This window comes from Corvus moneduloides, chromosome 3, assembly GCF_009650955.1.
Source record: "Corvus moneduloides isolate bCorMon1 chromosome 3, bCorMon1.pri, whole genome shotgun sequence".
Classification (NCBI taxonomy): Eukaryota; Metazoa; Chordata; class Aves; order Passeriformes; family Corvidae; genus Corvus; species Corvus moneduloides.
In genome coordinates, this window is record NC_045478.1 from 58,143,004 (window position 1) to 58,168,691 (window position 25,688).

The 25,688-nt window shown below is 42.8% G+C and overlaps 1 long non-coding RNA gene across 1 annotated transcript in view; it reads right to left on the reverse strand.

Moving 5' to 3' along the window:
- The window catches only part of LOC116440691, a 47,981-nt gene continuing 22,293 nt past the window's right edge, over window positions 1–25,688 (reverse strand). The window contains exon 3 of the long non-coding RNA XR_004238734.1: window positions 1–6,512. This is a non-coding gene — a long non-coding RNA (uncharacterized LOC116440691). The remainder of the gene's footprint in view (window positions 6,513–25,688) is intronic.

A 25,688-nucleotide genomic window follows, 5' to 3' on the forward strand; every position in this document is an offset into this window, starting at 1 on the left:
TTTCTTAGCCGTACAGAGAACTTCAGGCACTGAAACACTCAGAAGATAAGGAGAAGAAAACATGCTGATATGATTGAACTTTGGTCATAACTCAGAAAAACAAAGCAAAACAGAAGAATAAAGCCAAGAAGAAATACCAGCAACCAATGATAAAATTCAAAGGTAGCTGCCAGTGTGAAAAAGATTTAGTAAGTCCAAATGTTTAGAAGAATAAAGGATGCAATGAAGCAAAAAAATAGCGGTCTCTGCATCTGGTCAGTCAAATGACGAACACCTACATTCCCTAATTTGTACCTTAAGATTGTGAAAAATAAAATGACAGAATGCATTTTTTGAGAGACTGGGAATTAACTTTCTTAGTTATATACTAGACACTTCTTGCACTTGCAGTATATAAGGGTGTACTACTTTGAAAATGACACAGACAAAACAGTTATGAAAAATCACTGGATTTAGTGAGTTACAGAAAAGATAAGTACGGAGAAGCCACAGACCAATTTGTCTCATTTTGTCTTGTTGCCATCCTGTAACCTCAGACTCTTGGAAGACCACTTTTCATCTGTCGTAACTGCAGAGATGCTCCTTCATAATTACTTACTAAGTCTCTGGGTTTTTTATTGCTGTAGCATTTCTGGATCATCAGCATGAATTAATAATTTATATACATTCATAATTTACAGTAGGGAGTGTGATGGAGTAACGGAAGCTGGAGGCCATGGGATCAAAGGGAAGAAGGATCTACTCTGTAGTCAGTGAAGTCACCAGGGTCATGAAGAGAGGCGCAAAGACTGTATGGGGAGCCTGCTCTCTGGATAAAGCAATGTGCTCTACCAAACTGGGGAACAAGCTACACCACCAGCACAGGAAAACCTGGGGTGGGAAGGTGAACATGAACAGGTCCTAGCTCAAAGTGTGTTGCGACCTCTCGTTCAGGTCAGTTTGTTTGGGCATCTTTAACCAGTCATAAAGAGACTCCACAAATTGGACATGCAAAACTCAAAAGCATAAAATTATTGTTTATTCCGTAACACATTAAAAAATGGGGTTTTCCAGACTCCTAAGCTAAGCTTCGACACGCTCCCCACCCCAAAGTCTCTCTGCTGGCCAGGCGGGCATGGAACAGGAGGAGAGGGTTTGGTGTCCACAGTCCCCTGCACTGAAGTCTCCATGGTGCTGAGCTGCCATCTGCCACCCCCTCCACCAGTGCTGGTCCACCAGCTGTGTGAGCCAGAGATTCCCTCACTGCTGACCTGCTGCCACCCCATCTCACATCCTTCAGCCAGCCTCCATCAGAGCTGCACAGGGCAGCTGTCAACACAAGACCTTGTTCCCAGGCTGGGGCAGCCACAACATGCCCAGCAGCCTCGCCACATCCACATCTGTCACGTGGGCTGTTCTCCACAGGAGCAGACATTTCCATCCAAATACTACATTAGCTTATGCATGGGTGGATTAATGTTACTATTTGTATTCCAGACTCAAACTGGTCCTTGCAAGAATTAGATTAAGGAGGTTTCAGAGAAGTGTTAGCTAACATTTGTTAATCATTATTCTTGAACATAATCTCGGAGCACTTGCCTCTGCTGAAATATTGGACATTTTCCTCACCATGTCTCCTTTCCTCGCTCTGGAGAAATCCAAAGAGAAGCTTGCCCCAGAGGATTAGACACAAAGGTGCAGGAAGCCAATGGACAAAATCAAATGGAATCCTATGGCAATGGACACTGAACACACAGATAAAATCTCCATATTGCACATAGTCTTCTCCTTCCTGTGGTTTACTTGGGAGTCATCCTGCAGTGCTCCTTTGGTGGGGGCTATGCCACATGGGAATGCTCAGTTCAGCTGTTTTGTGTAATTCATCCTTCACTAACCATGTTATTTAGATTTGGAGGTTTGTGCAAGGCCAGTTAAAAAATAAAAACAAGCCCAACAGAGAACTAGCACAGTCTGGTGTGAACATGTTGCAGCATCTGTGTTAAACTCTCCCAACAGTAAAGCAACTTCATAATCCTACCAACACTTAGCCTGAAAATCACACAAATAAATTAAGAAGCTTTCAGAAGAAATGAGAGAGAGAAAAGCTTGCTGGTGGATTTAGCTGCTAACCCAAAGTTTTATTAATTGTATGAGCAGACACCCCAGGTTATGCACAAAGCACTTGCATGCGCTTTCTTCTGCAGCTGCAGAAGTCCATGTCACGTAAGTTACGCGACAAGAAGAGTTGTGCTCATTCATGTGAACACCATGAGGAGCTTTACTGAAGAGAAAAAGAGGCTCAGAGTGGCAGCATACCCAGAAGCTAAGCAAACCTGGGATAGGAGACCCCAGATTTAGAGAATCTGATTTCAGATTCAAAGTAATCATCATGAGGGTCTTTCATCACCCAGATTTCTCTATTGAGAGGACAGAGAAAGAAGGAGAATCCCAAAATTGTACCAGTAAATACTTCTTAGGCAGTTGTTTATAGAGTGGGCTGCTGGCATGATGTCTAAAGTAGCCCTGTTTTTAATCAGACTACTGATTAAAAGTGTGTTTAAAAGCTGAAAATGCCCTTGCTACCCAACTGAGGTAAATTCCCCCAACAGTCTATGGGAAAAGTATAACCAGGGCGTCACATGTGCATTAACAGAAATAAAAGTATACTAAGGGCAATACTTAATAGCTTTAAAACCCTTGTTCTGAGCCTCTGGGATAAACAGAGTTAAATAATGGCAAAATAAACCTGCGAGCATACTTAAAAATTCATTCCAGAAGTCACATTGTTGCTTTTTATGGGATCAAAAATCATGCAAAAAATTATTCAAGAATAATCAGCGAAGTTTTTATGACAAACAAAACATTAGAGAAACTCAATATTTTTTGTCTGGTTTTGACTGTTTCCCTTGTGGGCCCCCTCCAACTCAGAATATCCCATGGTTTCAGAGCCAAATGAGAATAGGAAATCTGTCTCCTGTCTTAAGAGGTATTACACATATCAAGCGGTAATTCACATGCATTTCCATATTATTTTAAACCAAAAATTTCCCCCCTCCGCTTTACTCATGTGAATGTAAGAACTGAGAGAGCACAAAAAGCTGTGTTCCCGCTTATAGGAGCAGTGGCTGCTGCAGCAGGGGCAGCTGAGTGTTTCTTTCCCCGGCACATCCTCCTAGTTTCCAGCCATCAGCCCTTCAGGGACTTTGTGAGTGGAGACTTGCATCGGGACCTGGAGGCTTTGATTACCAGCCTGATTAGCAAAAATGAAAATTATTTCCAAAGAGCAGAGAAGAGACATAAATGATAATAAAACACAGTGGAAGTCGTAAGTGAATTAACGAGCAAAAGACAAACTCAGCCCTATTTCACAATAATAATTTGAGTGCTATTTGGTATAGTCCCAGCTCTCACAGAAGCAGAGCTGGGCTGCAAAATGCAGAGTGGCTTGGGTTGCTCTTGTGCCCTGCTAGGCCACAAATCTGTACCCACAGTGTGCACAGGAAATGGCCAGGCTCATACCACACCATGGTTCTTAGCATCCTTAGCAAGCCTTGCCCAGAGCTCTTTGATACTCAGACTGACAGCTGCCCTTTTATTGCTGTGCCAAATCAGAAATGTTTGGATGCCAAGGTCAGGGAGATGTTCCCAGAAACAGGTTGGTGGGCAGCTCTGTTTTTCAGACAGGACACTGCAAATCCTCACCCCCTGGGAAGATTTGCCTCCAGCTGAGGCACCATGGCCTTCAACTGAGGAACAGCCATGTGGTTGTGCCTGGCATAGATGTGGTGCCTTGAGCAAGGTCACCTTCTCCCAGGCAGGCAATCTGGGTAATTTACACCCTCTCAGGGCAAATGTATTTCAACTAGACCAGAGAGTCAAATGCAATACATTGGACCAAATAGATAATGCATGATAGATTGTGATTGCAGAAAATAAAGACTTATTTTGAAAGAAAATCTCTTTAGTGTGCTATTAGATCAGGATGAAACATTGCCTGAATAATAATTACAATTGAAATTACACTTTTGTTTCTCCAGTTTGGGGTTTGGGGGTGAAGTAGCATTGCCAGAGCTAGGAGAGAGTCTGGTTCTTCTCAGTGCACCAGAGCTGCTAACTGGAGAGAATGTATCATTCATACTGCTTTTCTGTTATGGTCCTTTCTGATTTATCTTCTATTAAATTATGGTCCTTCTTGAAGACCTGCCAGCAGGCTGGGTCTGTATTATTACTTGGTGCTTCAGTAGCCTGGATCCTTTCAAAATATTGTGTTGCAGTAAGGGACATCAGAGGATGCTGGCAGGACACAAACAGAAGAAGGGTTTAACATACAGTAGATAATTGACCTGTGGAACCTACTGCAGAAGGATCTTGTTAGTGGAAAATCTTTATGTGGCTTGGGGGATGAATGGATGACAGGAAATCCACTGTGGGTTGATACCAAAACCACATCCACTTTAGGAAAGCCCCTACTATAAAGCTATATCTGTCTTTTAAAATATGAGATTTTATAAATGTTTCATTTGGCCAGTTTGTAAAAGATGTGAGCTTTGTTACTCTTACTCCTTGGGCTTTGGAAAATTGCTGTACCATTCATTTGATCATATACAGGAAAAACATTGCTATCAAGCTGTGATCAGATTAGCAATAAAAATATAATCATAGGCTTGGTAAGTTCACGAGAGCCTACTGAAGGTGATATTATGTGCAGATTGCTCTTCTAAAGCCTGAGGGGATTTTCATGCTTCAGCAGTATCCACCACTGGCACAGGGAATTATCCTCATCCCTTGCACCTTAGCTGAATTTAGAGCTCCTTACTAACACAAATAACCCACTTGCTCTTTGTTGTCTATTTGAGAGTGTGTTTTCTTCTCATATGGGAACTGGTTTTTATTTCTGTATTTTTATCCTTGCTGACCATTTTTACACCTCTTGTGCTCTACAACAGAACTTCTGGACTGATGTGACTAGAACTGAAGACACCGTTATCATTCCAGAGTCACATATAGTCTGGCATGATGATGTTTTCTTTTGTATTCCTTATTTCTTTCCTAGTAATTCATAGCATTCAGTTTAGCTTTTTGATCATTGCCCTGAACTAAGGTGAAATGTTCAGAGAAATACTCACAAGGATTGCAAGATCTTTTTCCTATGTAGCAATAGCTCATTTAGAAACCATTATTGTGAATGTGTAATTAAGGTAGGTTTTGCACTGATTTGTATTTATCAGTATTGAATTTATTCAGATACTGCATTATCTATCGACATTCTCACAAAATATTTTACAGGTCTTGGTAGACTTAGCTTTGACTACTGTGAGTAATTCACTACTATCAGTAGAAAGTGTCTCCTAAGTCCTCACATTATTTTCATGATCACTTACGAACATTTATGGAGTTCTACATTTCCTATTGCTCTACTAATTTTATAATCATAATTGCTTCATTTCTTTAATGCACTTTGAGAAGAGACATTGTTAAAATGATTTGATGATTACCTCATCCTTAATTGTATGTTTGTTGATATTTTCAAATAGCTCCAACCGCTTTTACTCTAAAAGCAATGTTGATTCATTCCATATATGACATATTTATCTATTTTCTAATGTTTTCCCATTAATCTGCTCAGTGTATAAGGCACATTTATCTTCTTGTAATTCTCAAAATTTTCCCAGGGTTTTCATTAAATATTGATGACACATTTACCACTTTCAAGTCCTTGGGATCTGAAATAAGTTTAGGGAATGGGGTACAGTGTGGCCATTTCAAACCATCCTAGGACTGAGTCATGCAGAAATTACTCATTTTCTGGTAGCCAGATTTCACTGGGTCTGTTTTGCTGCATTGCTTGATTTCAGAGGAAAAGCAGTGCACACTTAGCACCTCGTCCACCTACAGTGAGCAGCACCTTTCATTTGTATCTCTTGCTTTCAGCTCCAGGACTTTTGGATTTGTCATGCTACTTATAAAGCCACAACAGAAAGTAGTAAGAACAAGCACCTGCTGCCAGTGACCGTAGTGGAGTCTACAGTGCCCTTTCAGTTGAAAGGTTTTAATGGTGCCTGTGCCAAAATATACTGTGAAAACTGTGCTAGATCCTTTATCAGTACAAGTGTAATAGAACTGGCATGGATAAATTAGTTTTCCTATATGAGAAGCTCAAATAGTGGAGCTCATGTACAGCTGCCTACTTCTCAATTCAACAGTTACCAGGAGAAACTTGGATCATACAAGGCCTTGCAACCAAAAAGAAAAAGGGTCCTTCTTCTCTTTCAGATGAACAGTTTGGCTGATGAAAGCTCCCAAGAATGGGTTCACCTCAGGGGAGAAAATAGAGATCCTAATGGAGGTAAAATTGCATGGCTCTCTCCTTTCATCCTTCTGCCAAGGCTCATGCAGGTGAAATCAGGGCACAAAACCAGACAGCCGTTCATTGTCGGAAGGAGGCGATGGGAGATCTTCCAAGTATTTACAATAGTTCTTTCCTCTTTACTGTTATTTCGATTTAGGCAATCTGAGGGGTAGGAAATAAGGTCCTGAAAGAGAGAGAATTTAGCAAAAAGGAAAACTCTGCATGCTGAAGGTAATAATATTTTATACAAGAAACTTTGATTCTGGCCTTCAAAAAGAAAGATGCTTTCAATTTTCTGTACTGCTAAAGCCATTTTGCACCATCTGGACTTATGCTGCAGTTTTCAAGCAGGAAATTTTTTCATTCCTGTGTAACCTTCATATCTTTGTTGCAGTGATTTCTAAAACTCAGTTACAGTAATGATATTTTATAATATAGACTAAATATCAAGCATCAAGTAGCAGATTGATTTTCTCTTCAGAGATGCATTTCTTTAATGTGCAAGTAATTTCATCCTTGCAATGAGTCTGTTATAGCACTTTCCCTTCTGCTGGTGGTGGAAACAGAACCCTGTTCAACCCATGGCTGGATCCCAAACCTGCTAAGTGTACTGGCAATGCTGCCTGCGATTTTAGCACTATGGAAAGCAGACTTGAAAGACTCAAGGTCCCTTCAGCTTTCTGAGGGATGTGGCAAGAGTAACAGATTCAAGGATACAATTTAAGTCTTCATTTTCAAATGTAAAACTCAGCATTAGAGAAGATCTTTGGCAGACACCAATATAATTTTATAGACTTGAGTTTATTCTACATCAGGACAAACCTACCTGAAAACTTACCTTTAGGATTATGTTTTCCACAATGACAAACAGATGTATCCAGACAAAAAATTTCTCGTACATTTAGATACAGTCCACAGCACAAAACTCATTTGCAAGAATACAAATGCTTGAACTTTGGTTCACAGAATCTGTCATCTTAATATTTAAAATAAATTCAAAGCAAATGCAACAGTCTCATGCCTCCAGTTATCTCAACTGCCAGTGGTAAATAATCCTGGAAAATCCACTTAGAAATAACAGTAGGTGTTTAGATGCACAACTGAAAAAGCACCTCAACTTTGTGCCTGGGTTAGAACAAAGTTTTCCTTATGATTACTGGGATATCCTGCTTCCGTTTGGGCTGAAAATACTTTGGGAACAGTTTAACTCAACTATGCAGCAGTTTCAGTCCTAACAGCATCTCTGAAACAGAGAACAAAACATGAAAAAGCAAAAATTAGCAAACCCTAAAAATCCCATAACATTTGTTTGGCATTTGAAATTAAAATCTGAAGCAGAAACCTTCCTTTGAGGAAAAGCTGCTCTTACCTTTCTTTTCCTGGAAAGGTCTCCCTTCCCTCAGAAAAATGCTGAAAATGCCAAGAAACAAACATGCAATCTCTGTAATTTTTTCCAGCTGGGCAGCTTTGTTCAACTAAAATATTCTTAATCTCTTAAGCGTGATCTGATGCCACTTCTTTGCAGGCTGCATGAGTCCTCTTCTGACCTTGGAAATTGAGTTTATATGTATACTCGTCTACAGCTCTCATTTGCAATGCCAGAGGCAATTTAATTGTTTGGTACTTTCATTAGTCCTCTATTGATTGGTTCCTCTTTCTCCCTACTGTGCACAGAGAGGTACATTTCCTGTTGATATTTGCTGTTTCACAAAACCCTCTTACCATTTCTTCGGCATTTTGATGATATTTGATGCTAATCTTACCTGGTTGTTCTTAAAGCAGCATTTTAATTTAATATTTTGTTTAAAGCAAACTTTGAAGCAACTTTATGTGGCCCTGGAAGTTCCACTCTGAACTAAGTAAATCACTTCCCCTCCCTTCCTCCCTCCTTTCCTCCCAGCATCTATTAAACTGAGTATTGGGCTGAGAAGTAGGAGGCTTTCCTCACCTAGCTGAAGGCATTCCTGGCAAATACTATGGCATGCCCTCTAAGGCTGCTCTCCAGCATACACTGGGAAGCACGGCACCCTCACACACTATGGGTGTCATTAGCTGGGACACTAGGACCTGTTTTGTTTAGTTTTATTTGGGTTTTGAACTTTTGGAACAGCTTAGACATCATAGGTCTAGGAGAACATGTTGTTTAAATGCTCACTAGCACAGAGGAAAAAAATAAAAACTTCTTTCACTTTTTTTTACTGTAAATCCCAACAAATTCATACCATGTCTTTCAAATGTGTTATTTTTAAGTTGTTCATACTCACATTCAAGAGTCTTTAGGTGAGTTACTGGAGCTTACAGCTGTAAGGTCTCACAACACACACTTTGAGAGCTACACTAAAACTTAGGGACAGAGGAGAGCTATTGAATTTGCTAGTCAGGAAAAACTATGCTGAACTTCCACATCATGTGCTTTCATGTTCCCTGGCTTGCACAGAACAGGACTAAAGTCATGGAAGTGGCAACATTCCACTTCATCAGTGCTGAATCCTTCTGCCAGAATGACTCAACTTCAGCCATGTCATGTGTAAGTAAAAATAGAAATAAACATGGGCATTGATTAATGGTATGAAAGATCAGATATTGAAAGTTAAATTATTACAAACTTTCTTTTTATCCAAAAAGTAATAAGGCAGACATGAAAAAGCTCTGATAGTGAAGTTCTCTGTGGCAAAGGCCTTTCCTGATGCTACTGGAAAATGTCAGCTGAGTTTCTCACTCAGTCTCCAGCAGAGAAATCCTCCTGCAAAAGTCCCATAATCCAGCATGGAAATCCCAAGTGTCGTGTAATATATCTCTGAGGGTAAATACCAACATGGAAATTGTCAGTCTGGGTTTTTTTTCTGGCTCTTGCCCACACTTCCCAGAACTTCGCATTTGTCTGTGAAGTTTGTTTCCATGGATTTCTTCTTTTTCCTCAGCCCTATCACCTGTTGTGGTTCAGGACAGGCAGGCAGAGCTGTGCTTTGTCCACTTGTGAACACATGCAGAGGCACTGAGCACCCTTGTGCCACAGAAACAACCCCTCTCTACGAGCAGAGAAACGTAGACATTGCCCTGGTATTTCAGTGCTCCCACTGACAAAGCCACTGCCTGGGGCAAGTTGTGTGGCACACAGCTGCAGGGTCCTGCTCCATCTCAGACAGTGATGAGGCCTGAGCACTTAGTGGAGAAAAGGAAGAGGAGTTACCAGAGCAAGGTTAGAAACAGTGAAAGCCTCAGGGAAGGGACCCCAACACCTGCCCCTTTTGGTTCAGCTTTGCCCCAGTGACACAAGGGAACATCCTGGGGTGTTTCGGGTATCTCTGTACCCTGAACCCAGCACTGATGGACATCTCCTTTCCCTGCCAGCACACTGTGGTTTTGACCATCATGCTGGGAGGGCTGTAGGCTTCCCAGTAGGCTTCCTGGAGTCAGGAGACCCTTCCCCTTGGCTGGAACACCCCAATTCGCTCCTGACATGATCAGAAATGGCTTCATTTGGTGCAAAGCTCTTGACTGTGGAAACAACGTGGCTGAGCTGGTCTTCGGACAAGTTCTTCATCTTCCTTCAGGGAAGCTGAGTGTCTCACAAGCCACAGCAATTCTTGAGCTGGCTGAGGGCCCTCCAGCCCTGCCACATGTTGCAGACTCACCAGCTCCATTGCTGAACTTCCCTGCAGAGCCTCTTAGTGCCATCCATCATTTAAAATGACATTCCAGTAGTGCCCAAGAACCCAAGTACGTGGTGGTCTCTGGGGCTCCAGGGGTTGCTCCTAGGCATACTTAAAGGCATCCAGATGATGGCAGCAAACAGGACAGGGTACAGCAACACAGTCCTCCATATTTCCAATCTTTAAAACAAATACAGTTCTCTCTACTGCAGCTTGCACAAATGAGGAAGTTTTAATTACATCCTGAGAAAAAATGGTGTCATCCTTACTGATTTGAGAGTTCAGGTTTTTGCAGCACAAGCCCTTTCCTTCAGCTTCCCTGCCCAGAGCTGGGCTGCTCCGGGCTCCTCTGCTTTCTTTTGTCCTCACTTCACTCTACAAAACAAGTGCTCAAATCCCCTGTGGGTGAGAGCTAGCCAAGGCAACGTGGCCCCTGGCTTGCCAGGTACCTGGTGCTGAGCACGGCAAGTATTTAGTGTCTCATGGTTGGTTTGGGAAGGAGCAAATGGAGCAGAAGAAATTGCCAGGGCTTATTAGGCATGGGATAAACTCTGGCATCTGGGGTAAGGTGCCATTGGACACTCAGGGGCTACAGATGGTGCAAGTTGTTCTTTCCCTCTTCTGTCCATTGCACATGGCTGTCTGTTGGCAGTGGGATGACAAAACCAGAACTAAACAAGCAAAGAACCCAAATCATCATATTTTTTGTGGATGCAGAGCTGAAAGGCAGCTTGGAAATGAAGTGTTTTCACACAGGCTGAAACAACAGTGAAAATACTGCAGTCACTGCATACAAGCACTGGCTTTGTAGGAGTGCTGAACTGAGACGGACCAGCTTGCACGCAGGTAATGCATGGACAAAAAGGACATTTACAGAAGCCATTCCCAACATATTGTAGCAGATTTAAAACCTGCTGCAAGTGGTCAAAGCCAGCAAGTATAATGTGCTGGAGAGAAGAGCAGAGAATTGTAGGCATTGCCCAGGTTTCAGACTGCATTAAATGAAACACCTCGACAATCACAGAAAATGGATCACAACCAAGTGAAAACAAGCCCAGAACTCTCAGTGCATTCAGTCCTGCCCCACTGACATGCTGGAAGGATCACCCAGACAAAATCAGTTCAGTTTTGCATGGTCAGGTGGGGTATATGAATCTGGCAGGTGGGCAGTTGTAGGTGTCAGGAATACCAGGATGTCCATGTCCTGCCTTTGGGTGCACAACCCCTGAGAAAAGAGAAATTGTGTATCTGAAGTAGGCTGCAAATACCCAAAATAGCACCTGTCAGACATCTCAAAGAATTTACATTTCAGCCACCACCTGGACTAAAGTATCTACGCTGAAAGGCAGCAGATCAGATTTTAGGGACAGTGATTTTCCTCTCCCCAGAGATGGAGGGGTGTCTTGCTCATGCCCAGCAGTGTGGTGTGACAGGGCTGCTGTCTCCGGCTCTGCCTCCCTGCCCCATGCAGTCCCACTCATTTTTCATGGCCAACATGCACTGTTGGTTCCTGCCCTGTTTTCCTACAAATGCATCCAGCTTTCCCTGGAAAACAACAAGAGATTTCTTCATTTCTGTTAGCACCGTGTTCCACTAAGTGCTCTTGGTGGTAAGAATATGATCCTAATTGCTGATTGCATTTCTCTGGATTTGCTCACCAGGAAGGGGTTTGTTTCGTTTGTTTTTTTTTTCCTGATAGATTAAGGAAGCTCTTTATATCTTTTATTTTCCACTTGGAAAGATATATTCATGCTGCAATCATGCCACTATTATTACCACAGTTATCACCTGATACCTGAAGCGGACTGAACAAATCCTATCAGAAGTGATTCTCCATTTTTATTTTTAATTACTACTTTTCCTAAGACTTGTGGCAGGCTGCTATATATATATATTGCATTGCATTATTCACAATGATAGTATTTTTAAAACCATTGTATGTATTATCACCCTTCCACAGCATCTGAGACTCGTTCTCTTAATACAGAAAAGCCTTCTCAGCAAACTCTTTTAGGATGTGGGGATAGATTGGTTATATCTACGGACTTTAATTTATTCCCTGAATTTTCTTAACTTCCATAGGAGTTACTAGTGACATCCTAATAGGATACAGGCAGCTTGAAATATTTTCAAATACAGAACAAAAAATGGAATAAACATGCATTATTTTTTAATTATTCATAGAAATGAAACAGTTGATTAGTTGTCAATGGGATTCACAGGTATGTTCACCCACTTTTGTCAGTAAGTCCCTCTAGCTTTTGGTATTAGGTGGAAACATCAACAACAGCCAGATATTTTAAGATCACTCATCTTATTGTGTGCCATCAATGGGGTTTGTGTCACTGAGCAACACAGCCAGTGCATGGGAAAACAAGCAGAAGTGATGCTACTGCTATTTATAATCCATTTTCTTTTAAAGCAAAAGATACTTTAAAAATAGTAAGATTATTTATAACTAATGAATGCCACCCACCAGAGCACACAGGGAGGTGTGCGCTTACAGACACAGACCACTCTGAGCACTTCAGCTTAACTGAATGTGAGGCAGGTCCAGTACAGCATGTAAACAGATTTCATCTTATGGCTCATTTGTTCAATCACAGAGATGGTTTGTGTCCTACCAGCCTAGAACACAAACATAAAATAAGATGTATATTAATCCATTAACACAAACCCTCTATATACTGTCTCAGTTTTGTTTCAGTTTCTGCTCTGGACTGATGTTGAGGGGATTTTTTTGCTGTAATGCAGAGATCTAGACCAGAATGTGTTATTTCATCATTCATTAATCTGGCCTATTTATTCAATAATAATAAGAATCTGGACCCAGTATGAGGACTGATAAAATGAAGAGATCCCATTGGCAGTAAAAGTTGATCAGGCTCTTCACAATTTCTTTGGTATATTTTGAGGACATATTTAACAACTTCAGAGGAGAAATAGATCTTTGAACATGCATATCTCTGTTACACCAACCCATTGCTTCAGGCATCAGAAGGAAAATATTGCAAGCATGATTAAGTTACTGGGACACTGTGTAAATATATTCCTTTGGATTTTTTTCCCCTGGTCTACTCTACATATTAGAAAATCTATGCAAGGATTGCCCAATGATGACACAATTGTACAGCTGAATAGCACATGCAACTATCATAGAGTGTATATTCAGGAAGGGAAGATTTTTCAGTTGTTATGAGTATAATGCAATCTAAGGACACAGCAGTCATATTTTTGTAAATATTCACTAACAGGTTTCTATCCTGAATGTGAAAAGAAAATGCGTTTTGCCAAGAGTGCTCCCAACTCTTTTTGTGAGCAGGTGACACCAAAGGCAGAGAAAATGCTTGGAACTTCCTCAGAGAATTCCTGCTACTGGAGATCTCCTACCATGCTTGTCCATTCTTCCAGGGAAATAGTTTTTGAGCCTCTGGAAGACATGTAAGGTTCAAAGGCTGGAGAAGAGACATGCCAGAGTCCCACGTATCCAGCAGGTAGAGCAGAGATGCCTGCTGTCCCAGCAAATGGAAAGGGGATGACATGAACAGGAGGAGCAAAGAGCCACTTCCAGCATCTGTGTTAGAGACTGGGAGTGTGGGAAAAAGAGATGCAGCAGTATCTGATGGTTCATTAGTCTATTCCCACAGCATGATTAGATCAGTTGGGTCAGTTTTCTAAAGGCTCCAGATGATTGAATTAGTCAAGGATAGGTCAGATTATTTCTGCCTTACTGCCATCATTACGGTGCCACAAACATATCAATTAGAAGAGTTTGCTCTGACAGGATTCCTGCTGTTACTAATTCAATGGCTCCTATTGTAAAGAAAACCACCTTGGTGGTAGCCCTGAGGAGGTTGTGGCAGCTGAGTGTGTTGGAATGCCTAGGCTTGGGAGCCAAGGAATATCTCTGTTTTTCCTGGGAAGAGTACACATGACTGGCTGAGATGCAAAGGAAGCAGAGCTTTGGGGCCAAGACCCCAGTTTTGGGCGGCAAAGCTTTTATTTACCCAAGTAAGAAGATTGACTTGGGCTTGCTTTTGAGAATTTTGGGGGCATTGCCCACCACCATGGGCTTGTCACCTCCCTGTTAGATCAGTCCCAATGCTATGTCCCCCTCCCAGCTGGGAAATAAGCTCTTTTCCCTGGACACTCCAGAAGTGTGCTGCAAAGATGCAGTCATACCATAACCACAGTGTGCACTGGGCTTTTGAGACTTAAGCATGAAGACCATTTGGTCTTCACAGCTAATACTTTGCAGGAGAAAAATTAAATCTTTAAACTGAAAGAGTCTCATCTGCATTTCCTCAAAGCAGTAACAAGAACAATGGTGTGGGATAGCAGTATTAGCATAAAAGCATTATAGATGAAGAAATCCTTATCCGAATAACCATGGATGAGTTAACAGCTCACTGACCACAGAATCATAGAATTGCTAAGTTTGGAAAGGACCTCTAAAATTATCAAATCCAATCATTAACCCAGTACTGCCAAGTCCACCACTAAGCCATGTCCCCAAGTGCCACATCTAAATGTCTTTTAAATATCTCCAGGGATGGTGGCTCAACCACTTCCCTGGGCAATCTTTCCAATGCCTGACTTCCCTTTCAGCGAAGAAATTTTTCCTAATGTCCAATCTAAACCTTCCCTGGCACAACCTGAGGCCATTTCTTCTTGTCCTGCCACTTGTTAATTGGTAACAATTGTTACCAATTAAGGTTTTCAAGAACTGGAAGGTATTTCCAAATACAACTTTCCAAAGACCTTTAGTTAAACTGTGGATCTGTGCTCTGACTTTGGCATTATGAGATCTTAAAGCTTTCCCAACAGTCACCACACATCAAGAATATTTTGGTATGTGTATTGATTATGATGACTTACAAAACCAAACGGTGTGTGGAACTCTTAAGTTTTGAATATGCCATTTATTTGCATCAAATACATACCACTTCCAAAGCACTCTAGTTTTTTCTCATGGAGCCTGCAGGATGGGTGGATCTTTCTTCCTAATGCCTGAAAATTGTTAAATTCACAATAAAACAATACTCAGATGGCATAATTATTAGCATTACAGGCTGATCCCCTAAGAAAAATTGTGGAAAGAGCCCTTTTATGAGAGGGTGGCTGCTGTAGCCAGGGGTGGTCTGGCCCTGCTATCACAGGGCTGTGACTCCAGTTGATGACAACTGCTGACTCCAGTTGATGCCTTGCCCGTTCATTGAAGCAGCACAAGAAAGCATTGCTGCACATCTCTGTCCATCTGGGTTGAAATCGTCACTACTTGAACATCTTGGCTACATGGGTGGTCACATTTATGACTCAAAGAGTGCTCCTATCCACCATATTGTCCATCCTTTCAAAGCTTCCTCTGGGTTTTCTCATTCTCCCTGTGCTCAGAACCAGCCTGCTTTTATATCAGATATCTCTGCCACCTTTATTTGGTGCACTATGCCAAGGCATTGCTGGAGCATGAACCCAAGGCTGTATTTCCCAGGACAGACCTGTCTGGTTGTGTTATCCCTGTTTCTCTGCACACTGCAGGCCTGGGGCTTTCAGCTGCACAAGCCCCTTGTGTCACTGCATCACTTCATCCTCCCACACGGCATGTGGGAGGGAAGCCTGTGCTACAGCATTGCTTTTTCTCTAGCATTGGGTGTGGAGGGGACCAGCAGCAGCTGCCCAGCACTTGCAGTATCATCAACGCTGGGCAGTGCAACCTTTGCTGCACAACAGCAGAAGTGCCCAAGAGAGAAGGGCATGTATCAAGCAAGAGTTTGGAACATCCAGGTATCCTGGAGAAGGACACTGACAGTGGGAGTAGCAGGGAAGAAATCCTAACTGGAACTGAGACAGAAAAAATATCTTCTTACCTATGGGACAAAGGTCATTTCTTCACAAGCTGCAGGTTTCTAGGTGACAGGTGATCATGCCAAAAAAAAAAAATTCCCTAGTTCATACATATGAAGATCTTCTATTCACTTTCAAAAAAAGGGCAGGAATACCTATAATCAGGCACCTTGGACGTCTCCAGCTTTGTTAATTGGTTCATTTCAACTGGAGTCTGAATGAGGATTGATGTTCATATTCACCAGATTACTCTTGCCCTTATCATGAGCCAAAAGGAAAAAGATATGGCTCAGGCCAACCTGAAAATCAGATCCAAAAGCTGTTCTAAAACCCGTCACTTTAAATCAGACTTTTCAGTACAGAGAATTAACAATTGTCAACTCACATCTACAGCTTTCAGAAGCCTTTTTACTCAAGGATGTCTGCTACAGTTTAACATTTTCTCACGTTTTCAGTATTTCTGCTCACCACCAAGGTGGCTGCAGACAGCTGTGAATGAGAAAGAGGAGGGAGAAAGAGAGCAGTGCCCCAGGGGGAGCTGCCATAGCTGCAAAGCTCCATCTCTTTACCAGGGACAAGGGACACAACTGTAAATTCTGACAAAAAGAAAGCCCTGCTCGGGCTCTGGAGCGGCAGCCTCTGTGGTGTGCCCTCTTCCAGAAGGGAAGGCATGGCAGCCCATGTGCTAAGGATGTGGGGTGCCCCAGAAAAGCGATCTCCCACAGCACTCGGAGACCAGCCTGGTTGTGCAATGTGCTACATGGCTAATTGGGGACTGTTGAAGGATGCAAACCTACGGAGTCCAATTACTGATAATTTATTGCATCAATCATTTAAAATCAAAGAGTGAAAGGGGAAAAAATTACAACATTTTTTCAGCAAGTTAAAAACACTGAATTAAGCAGATTGAGTCTCTCACCACCGCTCTCTAATCACGGTGTTGCTTCTGCATCTGCTGTGTAGGTTTAGCTGGAAGTGTTTTCTAGAGACAGGAAGACAATTAGACAAGTACCTGTGAAAAATGTTGGTTAATTGGTTTTTTGAGGTTTTTTTTGGTCTGTATCAGGAGGAGAACACTGCCAACATGCTATGAAAACAAAAATATGGAATCATAGAATTCTTTAGGTTGGAAAGGACCTTTAAGATTATCAAGTCCAACCATTAACTCAGCACTGCCAAGGCCAACACTAAACCATGTCCCCAAGTGCCACAACTACATGTCTTTCAAATACCACCAACACTGGTGACTCAACCCTTCCCTGGGCAGCCTGTCCCAGCGCTTCACAATCCTTTCCGTGGTGATATTTTTGTAATACCCAATCTCCCCTGGCACAGCTTGAGGGCATTCCTTCTCATCCTATCACCTGTTGTTTGGGAAAAGAGGCAGACCCCCACCTGGATACAACCTTTCCGGCAGTTGTAGAGAGTGATAAGGTCTCCCCTGAGCCTCCTTTTCTCCAGTCCAAACAATCCCAGGCCCTCAGAAGTTCTTCATCAGACCTGTGCTCCAGACCCTTCTTCAGAAGCTAGGGAGAACTTGCCTTTTCCCCTGCTGCTAACTGGGAGTGTGACATGGAGCAAAGTGCTACTGGGCTTTATCTCTGCTCACATATAGCACCGTAAATATTAATATTAAATATTAAATTTTCCCCTGCTGCTAACTGGAAGTGTGACATGGAGCAAAGTGCTACTGGGCTTTATCTCTGCTCACATATAGCACCGTAAATATTAAAGAGCATCCACTTACTCCAGACATTTCTCACTACTGAAGTGGGATCAGGTGGTGGGAGCCATTGATTATTTTTATATCTTGCTTGCTCTCTTTTGGAAACATAAAATTTCATTCTCTTTTGAAGATGCATCTGTTGGGGTTTTGGGAGTTCCCCTTCTGTTTTCTTTTTCTCTTGAGGAATTTTTCCCATATATGTTGCTGGGGCAACAAATTGCTGCGTGCTTGGGAGAAAACAGAAGACCTGGCCACAGAGGGAGGGGTCCAATGGGCTACTCTCTTTCACCTGGGCTTGTGGGCTGTTGTTCTCAGTGTTCGGACGGAGAGAGAGGCCGCCATCGTGGTGGAGGGAATTCGTCAGCACTGCAGGCTTCTGCTTTTTTGGCTGCCGTCCTTCTACCATGAGTGGAGCCTGCTCACTGGAGCAGCTGTTGCCCTGGGACCCTAACACCCCGCCTTATTAAAAGAGGGACCTGTTCACTATCTTCTGGGGTGCCTCAGGGAGAAAACCCCGGGATTCCCAAGCCCGCCTTTCCCTGCCCCACTGGGAGCTGGGCTGCGGCCGCCCTGCCCCTGCCATTGCTTTGAGCCTTCGCTACTCTGTAGCCCCGCACGCCCTGCCTGCTGAGACCTCCCGGGGTTCCCACTGCAGCTCTGGAGTTTGATCCATCTCATCTGCCACCCGGGATTTGTGCTCGTCCCTGCCGCTCCAGCCTGCTGTTCCCGAGGGTCCAGCCGGACACCGGGATCGGCTGCCCAGGGGTTTGTGAAGCCTTTGTTCCATCCCTTCCCGGGATCCCGGGGCACCGGTGCCGCGTGCTCCCCGAGCTCGCTCCGGAGCGCCCCCTGCAGCCGCGGGGGAACCATCGCACCTGCCCTGCTCACCGGGAGCCGCCAGCGCCCCTGCCGGCTGCGAGCGGAACTGCACCCGAGGTGAAAGGGCCTGACAGCCGAGAAGGCTGGCACTGGGTTTGTGATTGTTTGCTGTTACTGCCATAGTTATTGCTGTTTGTTTGACTTGTTAGAACTGCTATTCCTGTTCCTCATATCTTTGCCTGAAAGCCCCTTAATTTCAAAATTATAATAATTCAGAGGGAAGGGGGTTGCATTTTTCATTTCAAGGGAGGCTCCTGCCTTCCTTGGCAGACACCTGTCTTTCAAGCCAAGACAGCATCTCATCGCTTTTACCAGTGACACCAGCCCTTTCTTTCCCTCATACTATGTCACTGCAATTTCACAGCAAGCAACTGAGAAAAAAATGTATTAATGGTTCTTGGTTCATAGGCAGGCTCTGCTGTGCTGGAGTGGCAGTGCTCTAAAAGGGCTAATCGCAGACAGGAGGCCTGCTGAGTTGCACATACTGAACATGGGGCCCCTCCCTCGCACTCCCGTGCTGCGGTGCCTGCCTAGTCCATTCCAGCAGCACTAACAGATTTTTGTGAAGGGACAGATAGGGTGGGGGCAAGGGTCTCACTCTGCCCAAACCCTGTGGTGAAGGTTTCCCTTCACTGAAGTACTTTCCCTTTGTTTGCCCAGCTCAGGCTGCTTTGCCTGACAACCTGCCCTTTGGCTAAATACTGCATATTAAATACAAGATCCCCGAATCTGCAGATGAAGGGTATCCTTAGTTCTGAATAGACCTTCCCACGTAGAAAGTAATTTGAATTTCAATCAGGGTATAAAATGTAGTGTGTACTCAACAAAGCAACTGAAGGCAGGATGAGAAAACATAAATGAGCTTCATTTAAGTTGCTTTCAAGTTCCTTCTGTACAATCCTTCCAGTTCTTATTTACTGTAATCAACATCCATCTGATGGCAATTTGTAGGCAATTCTGCATTACAGTTTGTTCAACATTCAGAGAAAAAGTGCATGTTTCTGAAACCTGAGGTAAACTCCACGTATGCTAGTGCTCTGGATAGAAGATGAAAAGGCCTCATAACAGGACACATTGTTCTGCTCCAGAAAAAGGTATTGGGAAGAACAAATGGGCACCAGTGGCTCCAAGCAGTTTTTTACAAGATTATTCCAAAGACAAAAAAGGTCAAAATAGAGTCAGTTCTTCCACCACTGTGGGTTGTGGCATGGTTAAGTCATCTGGACTCAGCACCTCCCATTGGAGAGGCTACTGAGCCTCTTCCTCTTCCCCTTCTCGCAGTCCCTGGGTGGGTGATGGAAAAACATATTCTGCTGTGAGAGCAGGTGTGGTGTGAGGAGAGCAGGTAGCACTGGTGAGTGGGTGTTTGGGTCTTCTGATGAACTGAAGCAACACAAGAATTTTGACCAATTTACTCAGCTGCAAATGCTGTGCAAAGTGCCTCTCTTGGTATCACTGTTGCTGTCTACACTGGTTTCACTTCTCATGAAGCCTCCTTCATGCAAAGCCAGGTTTTATTGTAGGAAGAATAACGGAGGCGGAAAATGCCTGGTGTTTAATGCTCTGTTATTTCAATTTCATGATTGCTGTTTCAAGTGTTGAACGGGCTCTTACTTCTGGTGATACCAGGTGAGAGAGGCATTAGTTGGAGCTCTGCCAGGCTGAGATCAATAAACTCACCCACATCCTTACACTTCTCCCTGATCACAGTTGAATAGCTCATTAGCCTCGTTCCAACTATTATCCTGGCACAGCACTTTTTAAGCTGATATGGTCCCTCCTTGAAACAGTAACGATGTGTTTGTGTCTGTAAGGCATCATGCACAGTTATAGGTCTGCCTCAGTCATGAGCAATAACGAATGTACCAAAGGTCAGTGCAGCCGCCAGGCTCCATGGGGCTCTAAGTAGTAAGCTTGATATGAAAAAACTATTGCAGTTATACACAGATAACCTGATCCTCTCAGGCAAATCTGGTGAGATGCTACCCCGGGGAGAAAATGGAGCAGCCAGTGTGAAACTGCAATTTATAGGGGCTGAACAACAACATGTGCACACCTCAAGCAGTGGCTGCAATACAAGAAGGGCATTTTCCCTGCGGGTCTTGACATTACTGGAAATTTTCAGGCTCTGAACTGGTTTAATATCTTGAGACAGACTGTGATATAATTGTTCTCTGCCTCTGTGTAAAAGGTACTTAATTTCTATGCATAGTCTTTATCCTGGAGCATAGGATAACTTTGAATTTATGATGTGATTATGGAAAGCACTTTTTATCGTAAGCCTGAAGTGTGATAGATCTAATTTTGAATAAATCATTCTTATCAGCTGGATCAGCTATTGCTTCTGCCCTGGGCCAACAACCAGGTCCTTTTGCTTTGCAGCCAATAATGTTTTAAAGCTTCTTTAACACCCAAAATGCCTAGATCCTTGCATAAACAAACCCACAAAGCTAGTTTGCGAGAAGTCAAATTCTCCATGGAGGTCTAAACACTCTGCAGCTGAGAGACACATATGAAAGCTGCTTTGGAATAGCTAAACCCATTTAAATCCATTTAAAAGCCTCACAATTAAATTTGCATGCAGCCGGCTACTGCTCTGTCTCTCCTGAGTCACAGTGGGTTTAGCAGGCTGGAGAAAATCAGGGCCACTTTTTCACCAGCACAATCCCAGTTGGTTTTCTTCCCGACTTTTACCCAGATGAGCTGTGGGAAAAAGGCACTGTTGCCAAAGTGCCTTGGTGGGAAGATGATGGGGATAATTCAAAGCAAGCAAAGTACAAAGAGACCCCAAAAAAGCAATGTGAGTTGAGCAACCTCTCCTTGAAGGAATGAACCACTGAGCAAGAGATGCCAAGGGCCAGGTGTCCCTCCCAGACAAGAGAATGAGTGGATGGGCGCAGAACACCCATGGATGGCCTGCAGGATGCCATGGGGCTGGTGGTTGCCTGGTACTTCAGGCAGCACAGAGCTGATGGAGTGAGAGTATTTCTGGGATGGGGTCAGCACGGACAAATGGAGAAGGCAGCAGGTAGTATCAAAGAGCAAAGTGTTCCTGGTGAGCAAAGCTGCCGGTCTGGGGACAGAAGAGGCCACACGTTAAATGGGTTCCCAAACACCTCCAGTAATCACTGCTTCTCATTAAGAAGCTGCTGATGGCAGAGGTGTCACTTGGCAGCTCCCTGTCTTAAGATACAGAGAGGAAACATTATCTTTGCCATGCAGATTTAGGGTCCCACCTGTCCTTGGGTGCAAATGGTCCTTATTGAAACACATGGCTGCTGTGGCTTGATAAACTGCCAGGGGCTTGTCTGCCTGTGTTAGAAAAAGAACATCTTCCTGCAGCCACGCAGAAATCCCGGGGCTGGTTAAACAGGCATTTCTGTCTGCTTTCAAATACGGGCCAGCGCCATGTGTAATGGCAGCTGTGTGTTCCCAAAACATTTCCATGCAATTAGGTTGCAAGGAGACAAAAGCAGCCAGCCAGACTCACTTCTCCCTTACTCTGCTCCAGCCTCAGGAACTTGCTGTGTGCTGACACCAGCCTCAGCAGGCTTTCAGCAGTTTCTAACCCAACCTTGCTTCCTAACTCCTGGAGCCGGGAAGGCATCCATGTCCCTGTACCCCTCACCGTTTTCCTGCTAGCTCCCACAGAAAGCTGATCAGGGGGTCACTGAGAATGTTTTTGTGATGGGTTTTTTTTCCCTAGTTATTATGAACTTATTCTGGGTTTATTCTGGATTTCATTCAGGAAGAAAAAGGAAGACAAGACATTGTTTCAGTCTGAAAAATACGAGTAAGGAAAGCATGAGTGACAGTTTGCATTCTGAAAAACCTGAGCATTTTAAACGTTGTTTTTACAAGATCAAAATATAACAAGACATCTTTTTGAGAAACAAGACTAACCTTACCTTGACCTATCCTGTATGTGTCAGAAAGTATTTTACGCTTTTATCCAAGGACATCAAAGTGCTCCTGTGCTCCATCCTATACACTGTATTCACTTCAATCTCCTGAATGCCCTTTGTCCCTCTGCATTGCAAGTGCTGCTGCTCCAAGGAGATGTGCACCCAGCTGCTGAATACGTGCTTTGCGGGATGTGTGCCTATCTTATTATCGTATTGAAAGATATGTTCCTATCTTTCAATAATCTAGATTAATGATTATTAATCCTTCAGCTGTTCAGAAATACTGTCAGAACAAGCAGTTTTAGCAGACGAGAGCAAAGAAGGTGTGTGCTTGCATGCGTATTTGCTACGTTGTTCCTTCAAATTCTCCAGGCATGAAATCATTACATGTCTAATTAAGTGGCAATTACAAAAGCAACACTCTGTATTAGTCCCTTTTGCACAAGGGATTTTTCTAGATGTTTTTGATCTCACCTTTTACAGATTCAAGTGAAATTCAGGGTGAATTTCTGATGTTTTTTCACCAACTTCAAAGGAATCAGAGTTACCTCCAGCGGGATGATGGCAGGGATGAATTCTGCAGGGCAGTGTTGGAGAGGCTGAGTGTTTAACTGGCTCGTGAGCGGTTGTGCCACTGCGGGTTCAATTTGTGGAATATATTACAACAACAGTGTGAAAAAATAGGTTTTGCAAATTGATACACTAGAGCTTTAAACTAGGATAGGGAAGGGCCAATTTACACTTCAAAACCGAAACCATGCCCTCGGATACATTTGCCGAGCTCCATCAGAAGTTAATAAGGACCGTGTAATCAAAGAAGATACAATTAGGTTAACTATTTGGATGCCTAATCCCTTTGACTGTGCCTGTTTTACATCTTCTACAAGCCAGTTTTTCAACTGATTTTCTGAATGTTCTGAAAGTAGAGGAGGCAGTTTGAAGGCTTGTCCAGCAGAAGTCTCCTAACATAATAGATGTCAACAAATTAAACAATCCTCAGATCTCCAGGTTCTTCAGAGAAGTGGTGTCCAAATCCTCATTTCTTTTCCAGCTAAGCTACTTCATTCAGTAAAAAGGTCAAGTCTGCCTACAAATCTTGTCTTATCAACATGCCTAAGAGTAAACTATTTCTTTTTATAATATGACTCTTTGAAGTGTTCCTGACTGGAAGTCACCAGCTTTCTGTGGAGTGAAGCTTTTCCTCAGTGTATTTCTACTTCCTCCTTTTTTATATCAGTGTTTTGACTGAAAACAGCAAACTCTTCATTGTTAATAGACTGGCAAGATTTGTTAACATAAACACAAATCTAAAACAAGCTTGATATTTTAATTAATCTTCTCATACCAATAAAAGGAGCAGTGGAAAAGGATGAGCGAAGTATTTCTTTTTTAATTTCAAAACACTCCATACAATGAAGTGACTTAGACACTTCATGGTCTCAGACATTTCTAAACTCCTGCCTTTTTGTGGCAGGTTGTGCCTAGGTGTTAAACAGACAGAATGGGTTTCTCTTCTACAGAGATTAATTTCCAGCGTAGGATTTTCTAAAGTGGTATAAAGTGACATAAAGTGAGAGTTCAGGAAGATGCCAGAGCACAAACACAGTGTTACCTTCCTCTATCCTGCCTTGCTCTAGAAACAGGTATGTGCAACACTGGCATAAGCACCATGGAGGTTTCTCTAATGCTTGGAGGGACTAGAGTGGGGCAGAAACAAGAGCAGGATCTCAATTCCCACTATTTTTTTTTTTTTTAAATCTGACCAAACATTTTTTAAAGCAACTTTTGCTTTTGCTGTTGTTTTCTTTTAGATACTTTTACTGTGATGATAATGCACCACTTATTCCTCTCCTACCCCTCTGCCTTTCTCTGCCTTGGGTTTTGGGAGTTTGAGAAGCTGCTGCTGCCACAGATTTTTCAACGAAAAGGATGCAGAATGAGTCTGAGGGCCTTCCACATGGCATAGGAAAGCAGGAAGAAACAAGTATGGCATTAAAAGCAATAGCTGGAACTGGATAAATAGTTCTATACTATAACTATACTATAACTATAAAGCACTCCTACAGTGCTTGGATGCTTGAGCAAGCTTCCTGGCTGCCACACCTTCCCATCAGGGTTTCTGGAAGCTGAGCTGTCGTTGCTGCCTTTTGACTTCTCTTTCCCCTTGCATACAAGGACCACACTGTCACTTTTCACCTGTGTCCTCTCCCTCTACAGCCATCTCTGCTTAGAAACTTTGTGAACTGAGGATCAGAGGATCATTTTGAGTACAGCTCTAGCTGATTTTGCATTGCACCATTTTAAAGCCTAGGAAAATTTGCTATGACGGCAATTACAAGGTTAGATTTTTTGGGGGGGGAGGGGGAGGGGGGCATTCTTTGTGCCAGAAGAGAGAAATAAAATAAAGAATTTTCAGCTTCTCTACTTCTAAACAAACTCCAATCATGTGATGTATTCCAGGGTAGAAGAAAACCCAAAAAAACAACAAAGCCAACAAACAAAAAAACCCCAAACAACAGACAACAAACAATAAAGAAAGTTATGAGATTTCTGGATATTAAACTTGTTTAAAACTGAATCCTTTAATAGCAGGAACCAAATAGGAGAGGAAGTGGGGGAGGGTTTTGTTGCTTTAAGGCAGGCCAGGTATAAATTTCTGTTATTGATGTGAGAAATCACCAGAGACCTACTATACTAAAGTAGATCTGCAAATGTCTTAGGTGGAAAAAGTACTTCTCTTAAATACAAAGATACTTGGTAATAGCTTATCTGAGTTTCAGAAGCAGCAATAGGCCCATTACTAGGTCTTGGCTACCCAGGGCCTGTTCCTACATGTCAGTCCCCAAAGTCATTGTGTCTAGCAGTGCAGCTTGCCAGCTTAACCCATGACCATGTGATCGACTTGCAGTGATTTTCCTCTGTGCTAAGCCAATAAAAAAATTTTAACTCTATTAAGACCCCAAGGCTAAAGTTACACACATTCTAAAATAGGAGGAGTAGGAGCAGATGGAATATTTAAGGTTTATAATACAACCTTTGACACTTAACAATAAAGCACTTCAGGAATCCCCTGTGAACCTGGTGGAGCTTTATACTGCTAGACTGTAGCCAAGCTGTGAACTATCCTTAGCAGCACAGAAGGAAAACAGGACTTTTTGTCAAAACAAGTGAAAAAGTTTAGTCAGTTCACATCTATTGATTAATTATACTCAGTAAAGCTTTTGCTTGCTCTCTAATAAAAGAGTTTTCCAGCAAAATCAAATGCTAAGACCACTGATTTGCTATTGTCTTGCTAAAATACTAATTTACATTTACTTAATCTAATGTAAAAGTATTCAGTACTGCATCTCAGT